The sequence below is a fragment of the Micromys minutus genome, assembly GCF_963924665.1.
Source record: "Micromys minutus genome assembly, chromosome: X".
Taxonomy (NCBI): domain Eukaryota; kingdom Metazoa; phylum Chordata; class Mammalia; order Rodentia; family Muridae; genus Micromys; species Micromys minutus.
This window is the reverse complement of record NC_137970.1, coordinates 105,076,472-105,101,177: the sequence shown is the minus strand read 5'-3', so window position 1 is coordinate 105,101,177 and position 24,706 is coordinate 105,076,472. Positions and strand designations below refer to the sequence as shown.

Genomic DNA, 24,706 nt, shown 5'->3' with positions numbered 1-24,706 from the left:
TGCAAAAACAGTCTTAAAAGAAAACCACAGATGTCTCAGTGAGGAATGGAGCTTGCTGTTTCTAGTCCTGTGCAACCATCATGACCAAGAAGCAAGTTGGGGAGGAAAGGGTTTATTCAGCTTACACTTCCATATCACTGTTCATCACCAGAGGAAGTCAGGACTGGAACTCAAGCAGGTCAGGAAGCAGGAGCTGATGCAGAGGCCATGGAGGGATATTGTTTACTGGCTTGCTTCCCCTGGCCTGCTCAGCCTGCTTTCTCATAGAACCCAGGTCTACCAGCCCAGGGACGGCACCACCCACAATGGGCTGGGCCCTCCCCCCTTGATCACTAGTTGAGAAAATGCCTTACAGCTGGATCTCATGGAGGTATTTCCTCAACTGAGGCTCCATTCTATGTGATAACTCCAGCTGTGTCAAGTTGACACAAAACCAGCCAGTACAGATCTCCTGGACTTGAAGTTATGGACTTATAAGCCACCATGTGGGGTGCCTGGGAGATAGAGGAGCTCAATAAACATACTTTAAGTGAACACATGCTGTCCACTTTGACTACCTCACATTAAACACCATGATTTTTCCAACATGGGTCCTCTACGAGAGTAAGTGCTTTTAACCACTGAGTAATCTCTCCAACTCATACCTTTAAAATATTTATTTTTATTTATGTTTGTGCACCTACATGAATGCATGTTTACCATATATGTTCAGGAGTTTGTGGAAAACAGACGGTGTTGGATGCCCTGGAACAGTTATGGGCGGTTGGTTGTAAGACACTACATGTAGGTCCTGGGAACCAAATTCAAGACTGGTAAGCATTTCTAATTGCTGAGCCACCTCTCCAGTTCCTTGAACACATATTTATTTATTTATTTATTTAGGGAACCATGATTCAATTCAGTAAAGGAAATCGTGCTGGGTGGGGTTGGTGGCTGTGTGAGCCAGGAAGTTTTCCCTGATGAGGTGATTTGAATATAATTAAGTTCAGAAAGGAATGAGATAGATGTAAAGCACAGGTAATAAATATTTCTAATGATCATATCAACACAGACTGCTAATATTTATCAAACATTTCTGGATTTTTATAGAGTATAACAATATTTTACAGTAGTCTCACCTTATTTCCAGAAACCTGTAAGATGAATTTATTTTGACTTTCATTTTATATGCTAAGACATACAGTTTCAGAAACTTGAAATAATTTTTGACAATGAAGCCTTTACATCATGTAAGTTGTGGATAATTACAAATCAAAGTGAGGGTGCTGGGAAACAACCCTGAGTCTTCTGCAAAAACAATTGATGTTCTTTACCAATGAGTTGTTTCTTAAGTCCTTAGGTTACATTTTTGGAACAAAACAAAGCTACAGCAAGTTAGCTTGGGAATTGTAAAATTCATTGTTCCTGTTCATGGTTAAGTGGGAGCCCTCCAAAAATTTCCCAGCCATTCGTCTTGTTCAACAGCTAGGCATTTCCTCCAGCTCTAGATTATCCTAACAATATGTTTTAGAGGACCAAGGTACCAAACTGCATGTGTTTTGAAGTGAGTCTTGTTCTTCTGTTTAGTGTGATGTATGTGGACTTTTCTTAAAGGGACAACACTATTTAAACAACAGTACATGTGCTGGAGGCCTTCATAGATTGCTCACCTGACTTGTACAAAGCAATAATAATTATTATCCACAATATTGGCCTTTAAAACATAAACAAATGATTTTAGTAGAGGGTAAAGGACTCTAATTTCCTAAGAATTGTTTTGGCCACAAAATAAAGGATCTATTTCTAAGGGCTGTTCCAAAGCATTGGCTTAGGAAATGGAAGTGGTTGTTCCAGCCACTGCTACTCAATTATTTCCAATATATCCCCATTTTCTATATGGAAAACCTTGAAAGCAACTATGCTTTAGTTTGGCACTTAAGTGTGTCACTTGAATTTTTAACAGAGCTCTTCAATTTAAATCACATTTATTTGTGTGTGTGTGTGTGCACTCGCGTGTGCACGTACATAAGTACACATATGTGCATGCTATAGTATGCTTGTGGAAGTCAGAGGACACTGCATCAGTTCTGTCATTATACCATATGGTATATGTACACACACACACACACACACACACACACACACACACACACACACCTATCATATGTGCTGGAGTTCAAATTCAAATAGTTAGGCTTGACAGCAAGTGATTTTACCTGTTTAGCCACTTTACATGCCCCAGAGCTCTTAAAATGTAATGTTAGGGCTATTGTAAATATAAATGAACATGAATATAACTGTGTCTTAGGTGGGGGTTTTATTATAGTGGTGAAACATCAAGATAACAAATCAGTTTGGGGAAGAGGGTTTTTTTTTTTCTTACTCTTCCTTATCACAGATCATCATCAAAGGCAGGAACAAACAGGGCAGGAACCTGGGGGCAGGAGCTGATGCTGAGTCCATGGAGGGGTGCTGCTTACTAGCTAGCTTGTCTCCATGGATTGCTCAGATTGCTTTCTTATAGCACCCAGGACCACCCTAGCACCACGCACTATGGGCTGGGACCTCTCCCATTCATCACTAGTTTAGAAAGTGTAACTGTTTCTTCAAAGACTGAAATATTCCATCCTGCAAGGAAGCTCCTTAGGCAGGAAGGTAAACAAATCAAAAAGAGTTTCAGAACTGGCCAGATTCACTAGGCCTCTCCTTGCTACAGGAAGCAATGAAAGCCAAGAGTCACTCAGAAGAGCACAGCCAAACTATTAAGAACTCAGCTGCCGGGCTGGAGAGATGGCTCTCCACTGACTGCTCTTTCAGAGGTCGTGAGTTCAAATACAGCCACCATATGGTGACTCACAACCATCTGTAATGAGATCTGATGCCCTTTTCTGGTGTGTCTGAAGATAGCTACAGTGTATACATATACTAAATTTTTACCAAAAAAAAAAAAAAAAAAAAAAAAAAAAAAAAAAAAAAAGAACTCAGCTGTCAAGCAGCTGAGCAGACTTGAACATGCTCAGACCAAACTGAGGACACAATCTGTTGAGCTGCCTGCAGGCTCCAGCGTGCTCCAGCGTGCTCCAGCGTGCTCCAGCGTGCTCCAGCGTGCTCCAGCGTGCTCCAGGGACCTGGCTTTGAGCTCTCAGTGGGGTGAGCTTTGGTGATGTAGCTGTCTTTGAGTCATTTCTGCTCCTGTAAGTAATCCCTTGCCCATATTCCTGTAAGTAATCCCAATAAAACTCATTGGTCCAGCAAGGCGGCCTTCAGTGGTACCCACGCTTTAGTCGGCTGTGGGTTCTGCAGCTGGGGTGAGTACGCAGGTGTGTTGCTTCTCTTCGGGAAGCCTTTTGCCACACAAGGCGGGCTTACAGCTGGATCTTATGGTGGCACTTTTCAGCTGAAGCTTTCTTCTTTCAGATGACTCCAGCTTGTATCAACTTGGCACAAAACTAGTCGGGATAAAATGTTTGTGCAACGTCTGATTTGCTAAGTGTGTCAGATGTGGAAAGACATAGAGGAGTTGAGTTCGTGTGTGTAGGGAGGCAGACAGCTCCGTCGCAGACTACGGACTTCTCCGGGTCTGCGACGGGTCTCCTGTCCCGTAAGAAACACTAGCAAGCGCATCATGAGTGGCTGTCGAGAGTTCACTGGGAGACCAAATCCAGCAGCGAGGTAGAAAGATGTGGAAAGATTCTTCAAGGGTTACGGATGGATCAGAGATACTGATCTGAAAAGAGGTTTTGGTTTTGTGGAATTTGAGGACGCGAGGGACGCAGATGATGCTGTTTATGAACTTGATGGGAAGGAGATTTGCAGTGAACGGGTTACTGTTGAACATGCTTGGGCTAGGTCTCGAGGTGGAAGGGTAGAGGACAATACTCCGATCGTTGTAGCAGTCGCAGACCCCGAAATGACAGACAAAATGCCCCACCTGTAAGAACAGAAAATCAACTTGTAGGTGAGAATTTATCCTCAAGAGTCAGTTGGCAGGCTCTCAAAGATTTCATGAGACGAGCTGGGGAAGTAACCTTTTCGGATGCACATCACCCTAAACTAAGTGAAGCGGTAGTTGAATTTGCCTCTTACGGTGACCTAAAGAATGCTATTGAGAAACTTTCTGGAAAGAAAATTAATGGGAAAAATCAAATTAATTGAAGGCAGCAAAAGGCACAGATCAAGAAGCAGGTCACAATCTCGGGCCAGGAGTTCCTCTAAGTCCCGTAGCTGATCTGGTTCTCAAGCAAGTCTTACAGCTGATCAAGGAGTAGGAGCTGGAGCCGGAGCTGGAGCAAGTTCTGTTCTGGTAGTAGATCTCACCTGTGCCAGCGAAGAGCCAGAAACTCTTCAAGTAGATCTAAATCTCCAGCATCTGTGGATCCCCAGAGGTCCTGATCCCGGTCCAGGTCCAGATCAGTTGACAGTGGTAATTTAACTGTAAATAATTTGCCCTGGGAGCCTTAAATAACAGATTCTCAGAACATACTTGTTAAAAATTCTGTGGGGTGGGATTTGGAGAGGGTTGGGCTGGATTTCTTTGTAGATGTGGACCACCAAGGGGTTGTTGAAAACTAATTGTATTAAATGTCTTTTGATAAGCTTTCTGTTCACACTTTTGTGACTGTCTGAAGTATATACTTTGTGTATATTGATAGAACTCTTTTATAACTAAAGCATTTAATTTTTTGTACTAGAAAAAACTTTTGAATATTTTAGCTCATTGTTCAGACATGTTAGCTCAAGATTAGTTTAATTACTCAATTAAACTAATGAATAGCGTTGGACGCTCTAAAAGAGCTCTAAATTCGCTTGTATATAAAGGCTTAATTTGAGTTTTCCTTATTAGGGTCAAGGGTGTCTTCTCACCCACTAACAGCTATAGATAGACATTAAAGCAGCTGTTTGTTATTGGTAACAAATACTAAATATTATAAAAAACATGTTTGTGGGTAAAAACATGATTTCACAAAAGTTTAAGAGTACACTTTTTAAAATATTTGTTTTCTGTGTATAAGTGTTTTGCCTGTATGCACCATGTACACAGTGCTCTCTGCTCTACCACTGAGATATACTTACTGTGTTGATTTCAGATATTTTTTTTCTGAAAGAATCAGCTCATGATACACAAAGACACAAAAACTGTCAACACTCAAGTTCTCATTTTTAATATTAAATGTTATAAATATATGACTTGAATTTTGTTAAAACTAAGCAAGGTATAATATAACAATCACTGAAAACTTATACCTTGAGTTGGAGGGAATGCTCTGTTCTTCCAGTGGACCTGGGTTCAATTCCCAGCACCCATATGGTGGCTCACAACTGGCTGTAAGGTCAGTCTCAGGGGATCCAAAGTCCTTCCTCAAGAATCCACCCTATAAAACATTGTTCTCTTATGATACCATAAAGAGGCCTTCTAGTTACTTTTTATACTGATTATGGATGGAGCAATTTCAGCTAAAAACGGTAAGCCAGGTTCACTTCACGATGCATACACTAATGTAGTGTGGTATATTTTAGTCAACATAGACAGGATGTGTGGTAGTTACATGGGAAGGATCCATGCAGGAGAAGGAGGGGAAACCCGCATGTTAAGTACTCCTTGTCTAGAGTTCTAAACAATGGAGTGTCCAAACTGCTGAAAGATACCGAGTAATCTGCTTCCCAGGGAACGTAGTCCTGACATGTCAAATGGCCAACTTCTGTGGTCCGTCTATTCCTGTAGCGACCTTCAAGCTACTAATGTGAAATTTTCAAACAGAATGTTGACCAGATATACACAGCAGATTTCTCTCCATAGACACAATGGACACAGGCAGTACAGACATAGTAAAGCACAGTAAAAACAAGAAGTGATGAACCTTGGGCTGGAGAGATGGCTCAGTGGTTAAGAGCACTGACTGCTTTTCCAGAGGTCCTGAGTTCAAATCCCAGCAACCACATGGAGGCTCACAACTATCTGTAATGAGATCTGATGCCTTCTTTTGGTGTGTCTGAGGACAGCTCCAGTGTGCTTATATATAAAATAAATAAATAAATCTTAAAAAAAGAAGTGATGAGGGTTGGAGAGATAGCTTAGTGGTTAAGAGCACTGACTGTTCTTCCAGAGGTCCTGAGTTCAATTCCAGCAACCACATGGTGGCTCACAACCATCTGCAGTGAGATCTGATGCCTCTTCTGGTGTGTCTGAAGACAGCTACAGTGTACTTACATATAATAAATAAATACATTAAAAAAAAGAAGTGATGAGTGTTGAGTATTATCTGTGCTTTAATATGTCTTTTGAAATATACTTTCTCTTTATTATAAAAGATTTAAATCAATTTGTATGTGTAGGTCTTTGTATAAGTTAATGTTACATATGTGTATCTGTATAAGTTAATGTTACATATGTGTATCTGTATAAGTTAATGTTACATATGTGTATCTGTATAAGTTAATGTTACATATTTGTATCTGTATAAGTTAATGTTACATATGTGTATCTGTATAAGTTAATGTTACATATGTGTATCTGTATAAGTTAATGTTACATTCAGCGAAGACCAGAATAGGGCTTTGGATCTGGAGCTGCAGTCAGCTGCCTTGCCTGAATTCTGGGATCAGAATTTGGCTTTCAGCCAGATCAGCAAACACAAATTTCCATCATCTCTCCAGCCCTCTCAGTATGATGTTTCTATAACTCAATTTTCAGCAATGACTGTGTTTAAGAGGTTTACAAAATTCATGTTTAACAAAATATGGGTTGTGATGGCGGCTCAGGCCTTTAATGCCAGGCAGAGGCAGGGTGATCTCTAAGTTCAGGGTTAGCAAAGTTCCAGGACAGCCAGAACTACACAGAGAAATCCTGTCTTCAAAACCCAAACCCAAAATAAAACAAAACAACAACAAAAAGGTCTAAAGATTCTCTGAGCTGATACTGGGGAGCCCAATTCTAGCAAACTGAGTTTCCAGATAGATAATTAATTCGGGCCATTCCCAGGAGAGAGAAGCACTTGGGAGACTGTACTATTCTTCAGTGAGTATTTCTAAAACGATTTACTGTGGTGCTAATGCATTTTCAACCTTGAGGTTTCTTATTCACAAAACCTCATTGTACAAAGAGATTCTTACCTACTTTTTGTATTTGTAACTAGGTATTATATTTTTAAATTTCTTTCTATCCCAGCAGTAGTATACACTTTTGATCCTCATACTCAGGAGGCAGAGGCTGGTGCATTTCTCTGAGTTTGAGGCTGCCCTGGTCTACAGAGCAAGTTTCAGGGTAGCTAGGACTATACAGAGAAACCCTGTCTGAAAATCCCTCCCCAAGTGTTCTCTCTCTCTCTCTCTCTCTCTCTCTCTCTCTCTCTCTCTCTCTCTCTCTCTCTCTCTCTCTCTCTCTCTCTCCCTCCCTCCCTCCCTCTCCCTCTCCCTACCTTCTGCCTCCCTTTCTCTCTTCCCACACCCCACCCTGGCTGGAACTCACAAGGCTCCACCTGAGTCTATGTGTCTATGTTCCAAATGATTAAAGGTGTGTGCTGACATCACCTGATTTAAAGAGTTTTTGCTTAAATGTTGTAAGTTTTTATACCTACACTGTGTGTGTGTATTTTCATGAGGCCCAGACCAGTCTCAAACTTACATTGCAGCTAAATGTGACCTTTTAAACTCCTGATCCTCCTGTTTCTACCTCCTGAGTGCTGGGATTATACTGTGTCTACAAATGGCATAAATTTCAGATACCCCAAATCTTTAAATCAATCTATGAATGGTCTCGTGAAGAGAATCTTTGAATTTGTTGTTTCAAGATAAGGTTTCTCTGTATAGCCCTGACTATCTTGGAACTCACTCTGTAGACCAGGCTGGCCTTGAACTCAGATATCCGTTACCTCCAGAGTGCTGGGATAAGAGACATGCATCACCATGCCAGGCTTCCATTCCTGGCTCTTTACAACAGTCCACATCTTCATTGTCCTAAGTTTCAAGTAATATAACAGCAAAGCAGAGGAGCAGGTTGTGTAGGTTAAATGGAAACTCTTTTGTATGACACGAAAGTTTAGCTTTCATTCTACAGAGAGTGGGGGAGGGGAATACTTTGCTTTTCTCATATAGTTTCTGACTGCTTGTGGAAAATGGGTGGTGAAATCAGTGTTAACTGCATGCAGATTAGTTACAAGGCTCTGGTAGGCAAAAAGTTGTATGACACAAAGAAATGACTGTAGAGATGGAGACAGATGGCTAGATTCCAAAGACATTATAGTGCAGCAAAAGACATGAAATGTATTCACAATAGCTAATAAGTAGATCCAGCCTAGATATCCATCAACAGATAAAATGGATAAAGCAATTTAATGCACGCACACAATGCAATTTTATTAACTCATAAGGAGAAAGAGAAATCATATCAATTCAAGGAAGATATACGGAACTGGAGGTCATTCTAGTTTGTGTATTATTTTGAAACGAGGTTCCATATATCCTTTAGTAGTTTTAAACTCACTATGTTTAAAACCTTGCCTGGTTTACATGGCCCTAGGGATCAAACTCAGGACTCCATGCATGCTAGGTTATCCACAGCAAGTAGTGAATATCCCAACACACCAGAAAAACAAGATTTGGACTTAAAATCATACATCATGCTGACGATGGGGGGCCTCGAGAAATGCATGATAACTTCCTTAAAGAAATACAGGAGCTGCCACTTCTTTGAAGTGGGACATCCCTGTCTTGAATCTGAATGCTTCTTTTTCTTGCATTTGCAACATTTTCCTTCCATTCCTTTTCTTTGTAGATTTTGTTTTGCACTTAACAAATGAGTTAAAAGATCATATCTTTGAACTTTCACTTTTCAGTAGTGTGCTATTATACCCTAAGGAAGTTCTGATGAAATAGCCTTCCATACTTCCATATTAGTGGCACTGCTTCTCATGGCCAATACGGCTGAACATCTCAAGGTCACATTTTTTTTTTAACAACTTTATTTTACAAAACAAGGAAAAATGTACAGATTTTAAACATTTTTTGCTTAAAATTATACATTTTTTGTCAGTACTTTTTTCAGATTTTAACATAATTTTTACATAAAACTATATGAATATATTTTTTAGTCAGTACTTGATTTTTTTCAAGGTTTGATTGTATGCCTTGAAAACTTAATAGTTACAATGAGCTAAAGTACATGTAAAACAAAATGTAACATGGAAATAGTTAAAGTTTTTTTGTTTTGTAAATTTTTTTGTTTTGTTTTGTTTTCTTTATTTCTTGGACTTCATACAGTCTGTGAGTTGTTTCTGGGGGAGTGCAAGCCTCTGGGGTTAGCATCCCAATATAAGTGACTGCATATTATGTCTGTTCTTTTGTGACTGGGTTATCTCACTCAGGATGATATTCTCTAGATGCATCAAGGTCACATTTGATGCTGCTTGTGGTCCATATTTTATTCAGAGTGTCTCCTGCTTTGACATCACGTCTGGATGCCATACTGAAATCTTTTCTACTTATTATTTTATTTAATTTATAATGTGTATGTGTGTTTGTAGCTACACGTGTACAACATGTGTGTAGGTCCTCTTGGGGGGCCAGAAGAGGGCATCAGATCTCCTGTAACTGGAGTTACAGGCAGTTGTGAACCTCCATTAGGTCCTGAGAACCAAACCTGGGTCATCTGCAAGAGAGGTCAGTGCTCTTAACCAGTGAGCCATCCCTTTGGTTAGAATTTATTTTAAAAATTAATGTTTGTGTTATGAAGTAACAGATTTCATCATAACATTTTTTAATTGAACAACTTTATTTTAAAAAACAAAGATAAATGTACAGCTTTTAAAAGCATTTTTTGCATAAAAGTATATGAATACATTTTTGTCAGTACTTGATTTTTTTAAAGGTTTGAAAGTATGCATTAAAATCTTACTAGTTACAATGAGCATAAAGTACATGTAAAACAAGATGTAACCTGGAAATAGTCAAAGTTTTTTTGGTGTGTAAAGATTAAGCATAATGGTTTTTCATCATTTATTTTTTGGCCTTTGTTTTTCTTGAACTTCATATAGTCTTCGAGCTGTTTCTGGGGTGTTCAGAGCTTTCTGGGGTTAGTATCCAATTATCAGTTACTGCATATTATGTCTGTTCTTTTGTGACTGGGTTACCTAACACAGGATGATATCCTCTAGATGCATCCATTTTCTTAAGAATTTCATAAAGCCATTGTTTCTGATAGCTGAGTAGTACTCCATTGTGTAAATGTACCACAATTTTTGTATCCACTCATCTACTGAAGGACATCTGGGTTCTTTCCAGCTTCTGGCTATTATAAATAGGGCTGATATGAACACTGTGATGCATGTGTCTATTTTGTATGCTGGAGCATCTCTGGGGTATATGCCCAGAAGTGGAATAACTGGATCTTCAGGTAGTACTGTGTCCAATATTCTGAGGAATTGCTAGACTGATTTCCAAAGTGGTTGTACCCGCTTACAACCCCACCAACAGTGGAGAAGTGTTCCTCTTTCTCTGCATTCTCACCAGCATCTGCTGTCATCTGAATTTTTGATCTTAGCCATTCTGACTGGTGTGAGGCAGAATCTCAGGGTTGTTTTGATTTGCATTTCCCTTATGACTAAGGATGTCAAGTCCTTCTTTAGATGCTTCTCAGCCGTTCGATATTCCTCGATTGAGAACTTTTTGTTCTCAATATTCCTAAGTTGAGAATTCTTTGTTTAGCTCTGTACCTCATTTTTAATAGATTGTTTGATTCTCTGGAGTCTAACTTCTTGAGTTCTTTGTATATATTGTATATATAGGTAAAGATCCTTTTCCAGTCCGTTGGCTGTCCTTTTGTTTTCTTTACAGTGTCCTTAGCCTTACAAAATCTTTGCAATTTCACGAGGTCCAATTTGTCCATTCTTGATCTTAGAGCATAGGCCATTAGTGTTTTGTTTAGTAAAATTTCACCTGCGCCTAAGTATTCTAAGCTTTTCCACATTTTGTCTTCAATTTGCATTCTTCTGCATGTTGACTGCCAGTTGAACCAACACCATTTGTTGAAGAGGCTGTCCTTTTTTGATTGAATGTATTTTAGCTCCTTTGTCAAAGATCAAGTGACCATAGGTATGAGGAAGGTTCATTTCTGGGTCTTCAATTCGGTTCCATTGATATACCTGCCTATCTCTGTACCAATACAATGTGGTTTTAATCACAATTGCTTTGTAATATAGCTTGAGGTCAGGGATGGTAATTCCCACAGAAGTTTTCTTGTTGTTGAGGATGGATTTCACGATCCCAGTTTTTTTTTGTTTTTTTTTTTTTTGTTATTCCAGATGAATTTGCAAATTGCTCTTACCAACTCTGTGATGAATTGAGTTGGAATTTTGATGTAGACTACTTTTGGCAAGATGGCCATTTTTACAATGTTGATCCTTCCAATCCAAGAGCATGAGAGATCTTTCCATCTTCTAAGATCTTCTTCAATTTCCTTCTTTAGAAATTTGAAGTTCTCGTCATACAGATCTTTCACTTGCTCAGGTAGGGTCATACCAAAGTATTTCATATTGTTTGTGACTATTGTGAAGGGTATCTTTCCCCTAATTTCTTTCTCAGCATGTTTATTCTTTGATTAGACGAAGGCTACTGATTTGTTTGAGTTAATTTTATATCCAGCTACTTTGCTGAAGTTGTTTATCAGCTATAAAGTTCCCTGATGGAATTTTTGTGGTCACTTAAGTATACTATCACATAATCTGCAAATAGTGAAATTTTGACTTCTTCCTTTCTGATTTGTGTCCCTTTGACCTCCTTGTGTTGTCTAATTGCTCTGGCCAGGACATTCAATACTAAATTGAATAGGTAGGGAGAGAATGGGCAGCCTTGTTTAATCCCTGATTTTAGTGGGATTGCTTTATGTTTCTCACCATTTAATTTGATGTTGGCTACTGGTTTGCTGTATATTGTTTTTACTATGTTTGGGTATGGGCTTTGGATTACTGCTCTTTCCAAGACAAACATGAAAGGGTTCTGAATTTTGCCAAATGCTTTCTCAGAATCTAGTAAGATAATCATGATTTTTTTTCCTTTGAGTTTGTTTATATGGTGGATTTACGTCGATGGATTTTCATATATTGAATCATCCCTGCATCCCTTGGATGAGGCCTACTTGATCATGGTGAATGATCATTTTGATGTGTTCTTGGATTCGGTTTGCAAGAATTTTATTGAGTATTTTTGCATCAATGTTCATGAGGGAAATTGGTCTGAAGTTCTCTTTCTTTGTAGGGTCCTTGTGTCATTTAGTTATGAGTGTAATTGTAGATTTGAAGAATGAGTTGGGTAGTGTTCCTTCTGTTTCTATTTTGTGGAGAAATTTGGAAAGTATTGGTATTAGGTCTTCTATAAAAGTCTGATAGAATTCTACACTGAACCCATCTGGTTTTGGGCTTTTTTTTGGTTGGGAGGCTTTTGATGACTGCTTCTATTTCTTTAGGTGTTATGGAACTGTTTAGATGGTTCATCTGATCCTGATTTAATTTTAGTATCTGATATATGTTTAGAAATTTGTTTATTTCTTCTAGATTTTTCACGTTTGTTGAGTATAGGCTTTTGTTGTAGGATATGATGATTTTTTGAATTTCCTCAGTTTCTGTTCTTATGTCTCCACTTTCATTTCTGATTTTGTAAATTTGGATACTTTCTCTGTGCCCTCTAGTTAGTCTCGCTAAAGGTTTATCAGTCTTGTTGATTTCCTCAAAGAAACAGTTCCTGGTTTGGTTGATTCTTTGTATATTTATTTTTTGTTTGTACTTGGTTGATTTCTGCTTTGAGTTTGATTATTTCCTGCCATCTACTCCTCTTGGGTGTATCTGTTTCTTTTTGTTCTAGAGCATTCAGCTGTAATGTCAAGCTGCAAGTGTATGCTCTCTCCAGTTTCTTTTTGGAGGCACTCAGAGCTATGAACTTTCCTCTTAGCACTGCTTTCATTGCATCCCATAGGTTTGGGTATGTTGTGCTTTCATTTTCATTAAATTCTAAAAAAATCTTTAATTTCTTTCTTTATTCTTTCCTTGACCATGTTATCATTGAGTAGAGCACTGTTCAGCTTCCATGTGTATGTGGGCTTTTTGTTGTTTTTGTTGTTATTGGAAACCAGCCTTAGTCCATGGTGATCTGATAGGATGCATCAGAGTATTTCAATGTCTTTATATCTGTTGAGGCTTGTTTTGTGACCAACTACGTGACCATGGAGAAGGTGCCATGAGGTGCTGAGAAGAAGGTGTATCTTTTGTTTTAGGATAAAATGTTCTGTAGATGTCTGTTAATTCCAATTGATTCAAAACCTCTACTAGTTTCACTGTGTCTCTGTTTAGTTTCTGCTTCCATGATCTGTCCATTGATGAGAGTGGGGTGTTGAAGTCTCCCATTATTATTGTGTGTGGTATAATATATGCTTTGAGCTTTAGTAGGGTTTTATTCATGAATGTGGATGCCCTTTTATTTGGAGCATAGATTTTCAGGATTGAGAATTCATCTTGATTGACTTTTCCTGTGATGAGTAATAAGTGTCCTTCCTTATCTTTTTTGATAACTTTTGGTTAAAAATCTATTTTATTTGATAATAGAATGGGTTCTCCAGCTTGTTTCTTGGGACCATTTGCTTGGAAGTATTTTTTTCCTCAGCCTTTTGCTCTGAGGTAGTGTCTGTCTTTGTGTTGGATTTTCCATCTATTATCCTTTGTAGGGCTGAATTTGTGGTCATATATTGTGTAAAGTTGGTTTTGTCCTGGAATATCTTGGTCTTTCTATCTATGCTAATTGAGAGTTTTGCTGGATATAGTAGCCTTGGCTGGCATTTGTGTTTTTTTTTTAGAGTTTGTATGATGTCTGCCCAGGATCTTCTAGCTTTCATAGTCTCTGTTAAGAAATAAGGTGTGATTCTGATTGGTTTGACTTTATGTTATTGTCCCTTTTTTCTTACTGCTTTTAGTATTCTTTGTTTTGAACATTTGGTTTTTTTTTGACTATGATGTGTCAGGAAGAATTTCTTTTCCAGTCCATTCTATTTGGAGTAGAGATGTTTTCTTCTATGATTTTGTTGAAAATATTTACTGTGCCTTTTAGTTGATATTCTTCTCCCTCTTCTACACCTATCATCCTTAGGTGTTTGTTCTTCTCATTGTGTCCTGGATCTCCTGGACATTTTGGGTTAGGAGCTTTTGTGGTTTTGCATCTTCTGTGACTGTTTTGTCTATATATATATTTTTAATTTTTTGTCAATTCCATGCAGTTTTCATTTAATATGATTTCTTTTTTTCCCAATTTTATTGGCTATTCTCTGTATTTACATTTCAAATGTTATATCCTTTCCTTCCCCACTCCCCTCTCTCCTCCCCCTCAACTTGCTTCCATGATGGTACTCCCTTTCCCAATCGCCCTCTCTACCTCAGTGCCTTGGCTATTGATGATGTTGTTCTTCCCATGAGAGTGCAAATACTTCAACTCCTTCAGTCCTTTTTCTAGCTCTTTCACTGGGGTTCCCGTGTTCAGTCTGATGTTTAGCTGCAAGCATCCACATCTGTATCTATATGACTCTGGGAGAGTCTCTGAGGAGACACCTCTGTGTGGTTCCTGCCAGTAAATACTTCTTTCCATCAGCAATAGTTCTTGGGTTTGGTGGCTGTATATGGGTTGGTTCTCCTGGAGAGGCAGTCTCTGTAGATCTTTACTTTAATCCCTACTCCTCTATTTGACCTTGTATTTCCTTCCCTGTTTTGTTCTCCCTTCTAAGAGGACTGAGGCATCCACATTCTGGTCTTCCTTCTTTTTGAGCTCCAAAAGTTCTGTGGATGGTTTCTTGGGTATTCTCAGCTTTTTGGAGTGGGGGGTAGGGAGGCTAGTATCTGCTTATAAGTGAGTACATACCATGAATGTTCTTTTGTGACTGGGTTACCTCACTTAGGATGATAGCTTCAAGTTCCATCCATTTGCTTAGGAACTTCATGAAGTCATTGTTTCTGATAGCTGAGTAGTACTCCACTGTGTAGATGTACCACAATTTCTGTATCCATTCCTCTGTTGAGGGACATCTGGGTTCTTTCCAGCTTCTGGCTATTATAAAGAAGACTGCTATGAACATTGTTGAGCATGTGTCCTTGTAAGATGTTGGAGCTACATTTAGGTATGTGCCCAGGATGGGTATTGCTGATAGCACTATGTTCAATTTTCTGAGAAACAGACTGATTTCCAGACTGGTTGTACCAGTTTATAATCCCACCAACATTGTAGGAGTGTTCCTTTTTCTCCACATCCTTGCCAGCATCTTCTGTCACCTGAGTTTTGATCTTAAAATTCTGACAGGTATGTGGTGGAATTTTAGGGTGGTTTTGATGTCCATTTCTCTGATGACTAGTTGTGTTGAACATTTCTTTAGGTGCTTCTCAGTCATTCGATATTCCTCTATTGAGAAGTCTCTTTGTAGCTCTGTACACCATTTTTAATGGGATTATTTGATTCTCTGGAGTTTAACTTCTTGAGTTCTTTGTATATATTGGATACTAGCCCTCTCTCTGATGTAGGATTTGTAAATATCTTTTCCCAATCTGTTAGTTGCCATTTTGTCATTTTGGCAGTGTCCTTTGCCTTACAGAAGCTTTGTAATTTAATGAGGTCCCATTTGTCCATTCTTGATCTTAGAGTCATTGGTGTTCTGTTCAGGAAAATCTTCCCTGTGCCTATGTGTTTGAGGCTCTTCTCCAATTTTCCTTTTATTAGTTTCAGTATACCTGGTTTTAGGTGGAGGTCTTTGATCCACTTGGACTTGAGCTTTATACAAGGAGATAAAAAGGGATCGATTTGCATTATTCTGCATACTTACTGCCAGTTGAACCAGCACCATTTGTTGAAGAGGCTGTCCTTTTTCAAGTGAATGTTTTTTTAGCTCCTTTGTCAAAGATCAAGTGACCATAAGAGTGTGGGTTCTTTTCTGAGTCTTCAGTTCTATTCCAAAGGTCTACCTGCCTGTCTCTGTACCAATACCAGGGAGTTTTTAATCACAATTGATCTGTAATACAGCTTGAGGCCAGGGATAGTGATCCCCCCTGAAGTTTTTTATTGTTGAGAATGTTTTTTGCTATCCTGGGATTTTTATTATTCCAAATGAATTTGCAAATTGCTCTTTCTAACTATATGAAGAATTGAGTTGGAATTTTGATGGGGATTGCATTGAGTCTGTAGGGCAAGATGGGTATTTTTACAATGTTGATCCTTCCAATCCATAGGCATGAGAGATCTTTCCATATTCTGATGTCTTCTTCAATTTCCTTCTTCAGAGACTTGAAGTTCATGTCATACAGATCCTTCACTTACTTAGATAGGGTCCCACCAAGGTATTTCATATTGTTTGTGACGATTGTTAAGGATATTGATTCTCTAATTTCCTTTTCAGCCTGTCTTTCCTTTGAGTAGAGGAAGGCTACCAATTTGTTTGAGTTAATTTTATATCCAGTCACTTTGCTGAAGTTGTTTATCAGCTGTAAAAGTTCCCTGGTGGAATTTTTGGGGTCACTTAAGTATACTATCATATCATCTGCAAATAGTGATATTTTGACTTCTTCCTTTCCAATTTGTATCCCTTCGAGCTCTTTTTATTGTCTTATTGATCTGGCTAGTACTTCCAGTACTATAATGAATAGGTAGGGAGGGATGTCTAGTCCCTTGTTTTAGTGGGATTGCTTCAAGTTTCTCACCATTTGATTTGATGTTGGATATTTATTTGCTGTATATTGCTTTTATTATGTTTAAGTATGGGCCTTGGATTCCTGTTCTTTCCAAGACTTTTAACATGAAGGGGTGTTGAATTTTGTCAAATGCTTTCTCAGCATCTAGTGAGATGACCATGTGGTTTTTTTCTTTGAGTTTGTTTATATGGTGGATTATGTTGATAGATTTTTATATATGAAAACATCTCTGCATCCCAGGGATGAAGCCAACTTGATCATGGTAAATGATCATTTTGATGTGTTCTTGGATTCAGTTTGCAAGGATTTTGTTGAGTATTTTTTCATCAATGTTCATGAGGGAAATTGGTCTAAAGTTCTCTTTCTTTGTAGGGTCTTTGTATGCTTTACTTATGAGCGTAAATGTAGCTTCAAAGTTTTAGTTGGCTAGTATTTCCTCTGTTTCTCTTGTGGAATAGTTTGGAGAGTATTGGTATTAGGTCTTCTGTGAAGGTCTGATAGAATTCTGCACTAAACCTATCAGATCCTGGGGTTTTTCTGGTTGAGATGTTCTTGATGAGTGATTCTATTTCTTTAGGTGTCTTGGGGCCGTTTAGATGGTTTATCTGATCCTACTTTAACTTTGGTTCCTGATATCTGTCCAGAAACTTGTCTATTTCTTCTAGATTTTCTAGTTTTGTTGAGTATAGACTTGTGTAGTAGTATCTGATGATTTCTTAAATTAAAAACTTTCCAAGAAAATGGTCCCAAGAATCAGACTGGAGTAGCCATTCTAATATAAAATAAAATAAAATTTCAACTAAAAGTTATCAAAAAAGTTAAGGAAGGACACTTTTTATTCATCACATGAAAAAAATATCAAGATGAACTCTCAATTCTGAACATCTATGCTCCAAATACAAGGGCATCCTTCACATTTATGAAAGAATCCTTAGCAGAGCTCAAAGCATATATTGCACCACACACAATAATAGTGAGAGACTTCAATACCCCACTTTCTTCAGTGGATGGATCATGGAAGCAGAAACTGAACAGAGACACAGTAAAACTAACAAAAGTTATGAACCAATTGGATTTAACAGTCATTTACAGAACATTTTATCCTAAAACTATATCTATATCTATATCTATATCTATATCTATATCTATATCTATATCTATATCTATATCTATATCTATATCTATATCTATATCTATATCTATATCTATATCTATATCTATATCTATATCTATATCTATCTATCTATCTATCTATATATATATATATATATATATATATATACCTTCTTCTCAGCACCTCAAGGTGCTTTCTCCAATATTGATCACAAAACAGGTCTCAACAGATACAAGAAGTTTGAAATAATTTCATGCATCCTATCAGATCACCATGGACTAAGGCTGGTTTTCAGTAATAACAAAAACAACAAAACTCCCACATATATATTGAAACTAAACGATGCTCTACTCAATGATAACTTGGTCAAGAAAGAAATAAAGAAATCGAAGAATTTTTAGAATTTAATGAAAATGAAGGCACAACATACCCAAACTTATGAGATACAATTAAAGCTGTGCTAAGAGGAAAACTCCTAGCACTCCAAAAAGTAAGAGTAGTTTTTCAGTAGCAGCTTGAAAGCACACCTGAAAGCTCTAGAACAAAAAGAAGCAATACACCCAAGAGCAGTAGATGGTAGAAAATAATCAAACTCAAAGCTGAAATCAAACAAGCAAAAGAAAAATCAACAAGATTGATAAACCCTTAGACTAACTGGAGGGCACAGAGAGAGTATCCAAATTAACAAAATCATAAATGAAAAGGAAGACACAACACCAGAAACTGGGTAAATTCAAGAAATCATCAGATCTTACTACAAAAGCCTATACTCAACAAACCTACAAAATCTGCAGGAATTTGACAATTTTCTAGACAGAACCCAGGTGCCAAAGTTAAATCAGGATGAGATGAATCATATAAACAGTCCCATAACACCTAAAGAAATAGAAGCAGTCATCAAATCTCACCCCCCAAAAGTAGAGGACCAGATGGATTCAGTGCAGAATTCTACCAGACCTTCATAAAAGACCTAATACCAATACTCTCCAAAATATTTTACAAAGTATAAATAAAATGAACACTACACAATTTATTCTTTGAAGCAACAATTATGTTCATACCTAAACAACACAAGGACCCTACAAAAAAAAGAGAACTTCACACAAATTTCACTCATGCACACTGATACAAAATATTCAATAAAATTCTTGCAAACCAAATCCAAGAATACATCAACATGATCATTCACCATGATCAAGTAGGCCTCATCCCAAGGATGCATGGATGGTTCAGTATATGGAAATCCATAAATGAAATCCACTATATAAACAAACTCAAAGGAAAAAAAAAAACATGATCATCTCTTTAGAAGCTGAGAATTCATGTGACAAATTTCAACATCCTTTCATGTTAAAAGTCTTGGAAAGATCAGGATTTCACAGCCCATACCTAAACTTAGTAAAAGAAATATACAGCAAATCAGTAGCTAACATCAAACTAAATGGTGAGAAACTTGAAGCAATCCCACTAAAGTCAGGGACTAGACAAGGCTGCCCACTCTCCCTCTACCTATTCAACATAGTACTGGAAGTCCTGGCTGGAGCAATTAGACAGCAAAAGAAGGTCAAAGGGATACAAATTGGAAATGAAGAAGTCAAAATATCACTTTTTGCAGATGATATGATATACTTAAGTGACCCCAAATATTTTACCAGAGAACTTTTACAACTAATAAACAACTTTAGCAAAGTGGCCAGATATTACCTGAAACAAATCAGTAGCCTTCCTCTACTCAAAGAATAAAAGATGAGAAAGAAATTAGGGAAACAACACCCTTCATAATAGTCACAAAAAATATATAATACCTTGCTGTCACCCTAACCAAGCTAGTAAAAGATCTTTATGACAAGAACTTCCAGTCTCTGCAGAAAGAAATTGAAGAAGATCTCAGAAGATGGAAAGATTTCCCATGCACATGGATTAGCAGGACTAATATATAATAAATAATAATAATAATAAATAAGTAATATAATAAAAAGGCCATCTTGCCAAAAGCAATCTACAGATTCAATGTAATCCCCATCAAAATTCCAACTCAATTTTTCACAGAGTTAGAAAGGGCAATTTACAAATTCATTTTAAACAACAAAAAAACCCCAGGATAGCAAAAACTATTCTCAACAATAAAAGAAATTCTGGGGGAATCCCCATCCCTGACCTCAAGATGTATTACAGATCAATCGTGACAAAAAACTGTATGGTATTGGTACAAATTCTGGCATGTAGATCAATGGAATAGAATTGAAGACCCAGAAATGAACCCACACACATATTGTTGCTTGATCTTTTACAAAGGAACTAAAAACACTCAGTGGAAAAAGGACAGCCTCTTCACCAAATGGTGTTGATTTAACTGGCACTCAGTATGCACAGAAGAATGCAAAGTGATCCTTTCCTATCTCCTTGTACAATGCTCAAGTCCAAGTGGATCAAAGACCTCCACATAAAGCCAGATACACTGAATCTAATAGAACAGAAAGTGGGGAAAACCTTAGAACACATAGGCACAGGGGAAATTTTCCTTAACAGAACACCAATCAATGGCTTATGCTCTAAGATCAAGAATCAACAAATGGGATCTCATGAAATTGCAAAGCTTCTCTAAGGCGAAGGACACTATCAGTAGGACAAAATGGCAACCAACAGATTGAGAAAAGATCTTTACCAATCCTACATCTGATAGAGGATTAGTATCCATTATATACAAAGAACTCAAAAAGTTAGACTCTGGAGAATCAAATAATCCTATTAAAATATCGGGTACAGAACTAAACAAAGAATTCTGAACTGAGGAATATAAAATGGCTGAGAAGCACCTGAAGAAATTCTCAACATCCCTAGTCATCATGGAAATGCAAATCAAAACAACCCTGAGATTTCACCTCAGACCAGTCAGAATGGCTAAATCAAAAACTCAGGTGACAGCAGATGCTGGCGAGGATGTGGAGAAAGTGGTAGTGCAAACTGGAAAAATCCACTCTGGACATCTGTCTGGTGGTTCCTCAGGAAACTGGACATAGTACAACTGAGGATCAACTATAGCACTCCTGGGCGTATATCTAAAAGATGTTCCAACATATAACAAGGGCACATGCTCTACCATGTTCATAGCAGCTTCATTCATAATAGCCAGAAGCTGGTAAGAATGCAGATGTCCATCAACAGTGTAATGTATACAGAAATTGTGGTACGTTTACACAATGGAGTACTATTCAGCTATTAGAAACAATGACATCATGATAATTCTTAGGAAAATGGATCAAAGTAGAATCTATCATCCTGAATGAGGCAACCCAGTCACAAAAGAGCACACATTGTATGCACTCACTGATAAGCAGATATTAGCTAAGAAAGCTTTGAATACCCAAGAAACAATTCACAGACCTTATGAAGCTCAAAGGGAGGGAAGGTCAAAATGTAGATTCGTCAGTTCTTCTTAGAAGGGAGAACAAAACACAGGAGAAAATACAAAGTCAAATAGAGGACCAGGGATTGGAGAAAAGATCATTCCGAGACTGCCTCACCTGGGGATCCATCCTATATGAAGCCACCAAACTACTGCTGATGCCAAGAAGTGCCAAGATGGCAGGAACCTGACATGGATGCCTTCTCAGAGGTTCTGCCAGAGTCAAACTGTTACAGAGGAGGATGCTTGCAGCTAACCATAGGACTGAACACTGGGACTCCAATGAAGGAGCTAGAGAAAAGACTGAAGAAGCTGAAAGGTTCTGCAACCCCACTAGAAGAACAAAATTATCAACCAAGCAAACACCCCACAGCTCCCAGGGACTAAAACACCAACCAAATGGTTTGCATGGATAGACCTATGGCTCCAGTTGCATATGTAGCACAAGATAGCATTGTCTGGCATCCATGGGAGAAGAGGCCTTTGGTCCAGTGAAGGCTTGGTTTCTCAGTGTAGGGGAATGCCAAGGCGCTTAGGTTGAGAGAGTGGTTGTGAGAGGGAGCACATTCATGGCAGCAAGGGTTGCAGCAGCGGGTATGGCAGTGGGGGAAAAGGGGATAACATTTGAAATGTAACTACAGATAATATGTAATAAAAAATGGAAAAAGAAAATAAATTTAATTAAATACCTGATTGATTTTGGTATTATGTATTTTTGTTACAGAATAACATATTTCTGACCTTAGGGGATTTACAATCTACTGGCAAGAGAATGAATGAATAGGAAAGAGGGAAATCTATTGTAATACAGATTGGCCTTTTACTCTGAGTGAGCAGGGATGTCATTACTAGAGTGTAATCTCTATAGAAGTAGATCTTTTTAATAAGTTGTCTTAGCATAATATGCAGTCATAATTGGATACTAACCCCAGAAAGCTCTGATCACCCCAGAAACAACTCACAGACTGTGTGAAGTTCAAGAAAAAAAAAAGAAAAGGAAAAAAAAAAGAAAAGAAAAAACCATTATGTTTACTCCTTACACACCAAGAAAACCTTGACTAATTCCAGGTTACATCCTGTTTTACATATACTTTATGCTCATTGTAACTAGTAAGATCTTAATGCACACTATCAAACCTTATTTTAAAAAAGCCAAGCAATGACAAAAATGTATTAATATACTTTTATGCAAAAATGCTTAAAATTTGTACATTTATCTTTGTTTTTTTTAAAATAAAGTTCTTCAATTTAAAAAAATAAGTTGTCTTAGAACTATGTTCTTTCATCCTTTAGGTTGTGTTTATTGAATGATGAAATAAAATATTTTCTAGCTCAAGAATGATATGACCTAGTCTATATCTTTAAGAGGGTTGTTATGCTCAGAGGCAACAAGGATCCCTGTTAGAGGCTTATGTTAGTGGATTTTGCCAATACTGTAATCCAATACTGGGCAGAAGGAAGTTAAGGAAGACATTATTTATTTTGGCTCACAGTTTGAGAGTATTCAGTTCATGATCCCTTAGCTCCGTTATTTCTTGGATCATTGACAGGCAAAACACTAGAGTCATGGGAACAAGCATCAGAAGAGCTTCTTTATTGTGGACAGATGCCAGAGAGAAGGCCAAGTCTTTAGAATAAGTTTTTAGTTTTATACCTTGAGGCCTGTGATAGGCATATTCTGGCTAGTTGGTGATATTTCCTGAAGGCATTTTCCCCACTGTCCCCGTGCAAAGTTCTTATTCTATTTTTATCTGTATGTGTCTGTAAGTGTGTCAATACAAACATGGCATGACATGTGTGTACAAATTAGAAGACAACTTTGAGCTTTGGTCCTTCTTTCCCACTCTGTTTTGAACAATGTCTCTCTGTTCCTTGCATTTGCCAGGCTAGCTGGCCCTGTGCTTTGAGGGATTCTCCTCTTTCAGTCTCTCCTCTTACAACACAAACACCTAGACTGTAGACATGTGAGTTCTGCAGATTTAAACTTGGGTTCTTATTTCACAGCAAACTGTCCACCCACCCATTTTCAGAGCATTTACCTTATTTTTAATGCCTCCAATTTCTTTAATAATCACATATGCCTTGGTTACAACTTTCACACTCCCACCTTTCTTTGTCTAGAATTTTTCAATTTTCATATCTTCTTTTTTCTGATTCCACTTCTCACTGTAAACCTAACATAAAGCAGCCACCAGTAACTATGCTATAGCCTGAATATATGCTGTCTGGAAGTTTTCCTCCCCTAACTTAGACTGTCACCTCTAAACTCAGCCCCCCCCACAGAGTTTTAGGAAACAGAAAATATGACAAGTTATTTGTCAGAACGTAATATGAATGGACTCCATTCCAATTCCCTAAATAGAGTCTTTGTTCCCTGACGAATCCTCAAGAGCTCTGACTTTATTGTCTACATTTTGTCACCATCCTGGTCTTCTGAGCTGCCATCAGAATCATCCATTAAACTATGCTTACAACATTCTTGAATTTCTGCAGCATGCCTCCCCAAGTTTTGCCAAATCATTCCTTTAAACCAATTCTGAGGGCATAACAATCTTTTTTTTTTTTCAGAATTTCTCACTGCCACAGCCTTATTTTCTAATAAACCTTGTCTGTGTGGTTTTGTTTTTATTATCACAGTTAGAAAAGAACTTGACAAAACTACTCCCTTTTTTGCCAGGGAAGAAGGGCCCCCATTTTTTTTGATAATTTCTTAATTTGATAGTTTTCAGGGTCAGTTGGCCCTGTTCACTCGAGAGCATCAAGGCAGCAAACTCATGGACTGAAGGCTGTTTTTCACATCCTGGCTAATAGAAACAGGAGAGGAAGGTATACCAAAGGAAGGGAATAGGCAAGATATGGTCTCAGGGATGTGCTCTAAGTAATCCACTTCCTCCAAGTAGATCTCCACATCTATATATGATTCGTCTCCACTTGTGTGACTGTATTTCAAAATAGGGCCTTTAAGGGAACTCATTAATGTTAGAAGAGATCATAAGATCAGTCTTGATCCATTAAAACCGATGTCTTCTTTATTAGGAGAAGACAAGACTCTGGAGTTGTGGTAAGCTGTTACAGCCCCGAGGGAAGAAACCTCCCCAATGCAGATGTTACAGCCCTGAAAGGGTTGCAGCTCTGAGGGGAAAGGGTCCTGGCAGTTGGGAGCCAAGGAACAACTGAACAACAAATCTCACACACAAGATTTATTGGGAGAGACACAAGTGGCTGCCTTTTGCTCAGGGGAGAAGCAGCAGGGAACTGAACAGGAGCAGGATTCCATAGGGTTTACTGGGAGAGGAGTTTTTGGTTCATGATCCCTTAGCTCTGTTATTTCTGGGACCATTAACAGACAAAACACTAGTCATGGAAACAAGCGTCAGAAGAGACAGAGAGAAGGCCAAGTCTTTAGAATAAGTTTTTATTAACAACTACTAAGAGGTGGAGATTTTAGGGACAGGGAGGATTGGTGAGATTTCAGGCCAAGCCCAGGAATTGGTGAGATTTTATGCT

At 38.1% G+C, this 24,706-nt stretch overlaps 1 pseudogene across 1 annotated transcript; it reads left to right on the top strand.

Moving 5' to 3' along the window:
• The first annotated feature begins 3,604 nt into the window (after positions 1–3,604).
• On the top strand, positions 3,605–4,207 carry LOC308415490 (serine/arginine-rich splicing factor 5-like; annotated as a pseudogene). Its single transcript has one exon. The product of its transcript is annotated as a serine/arginine-rich splicing factor 5-like (transcript).
• Positions 4,208–24,706: the final 20,499 nt, after the last annotated feature.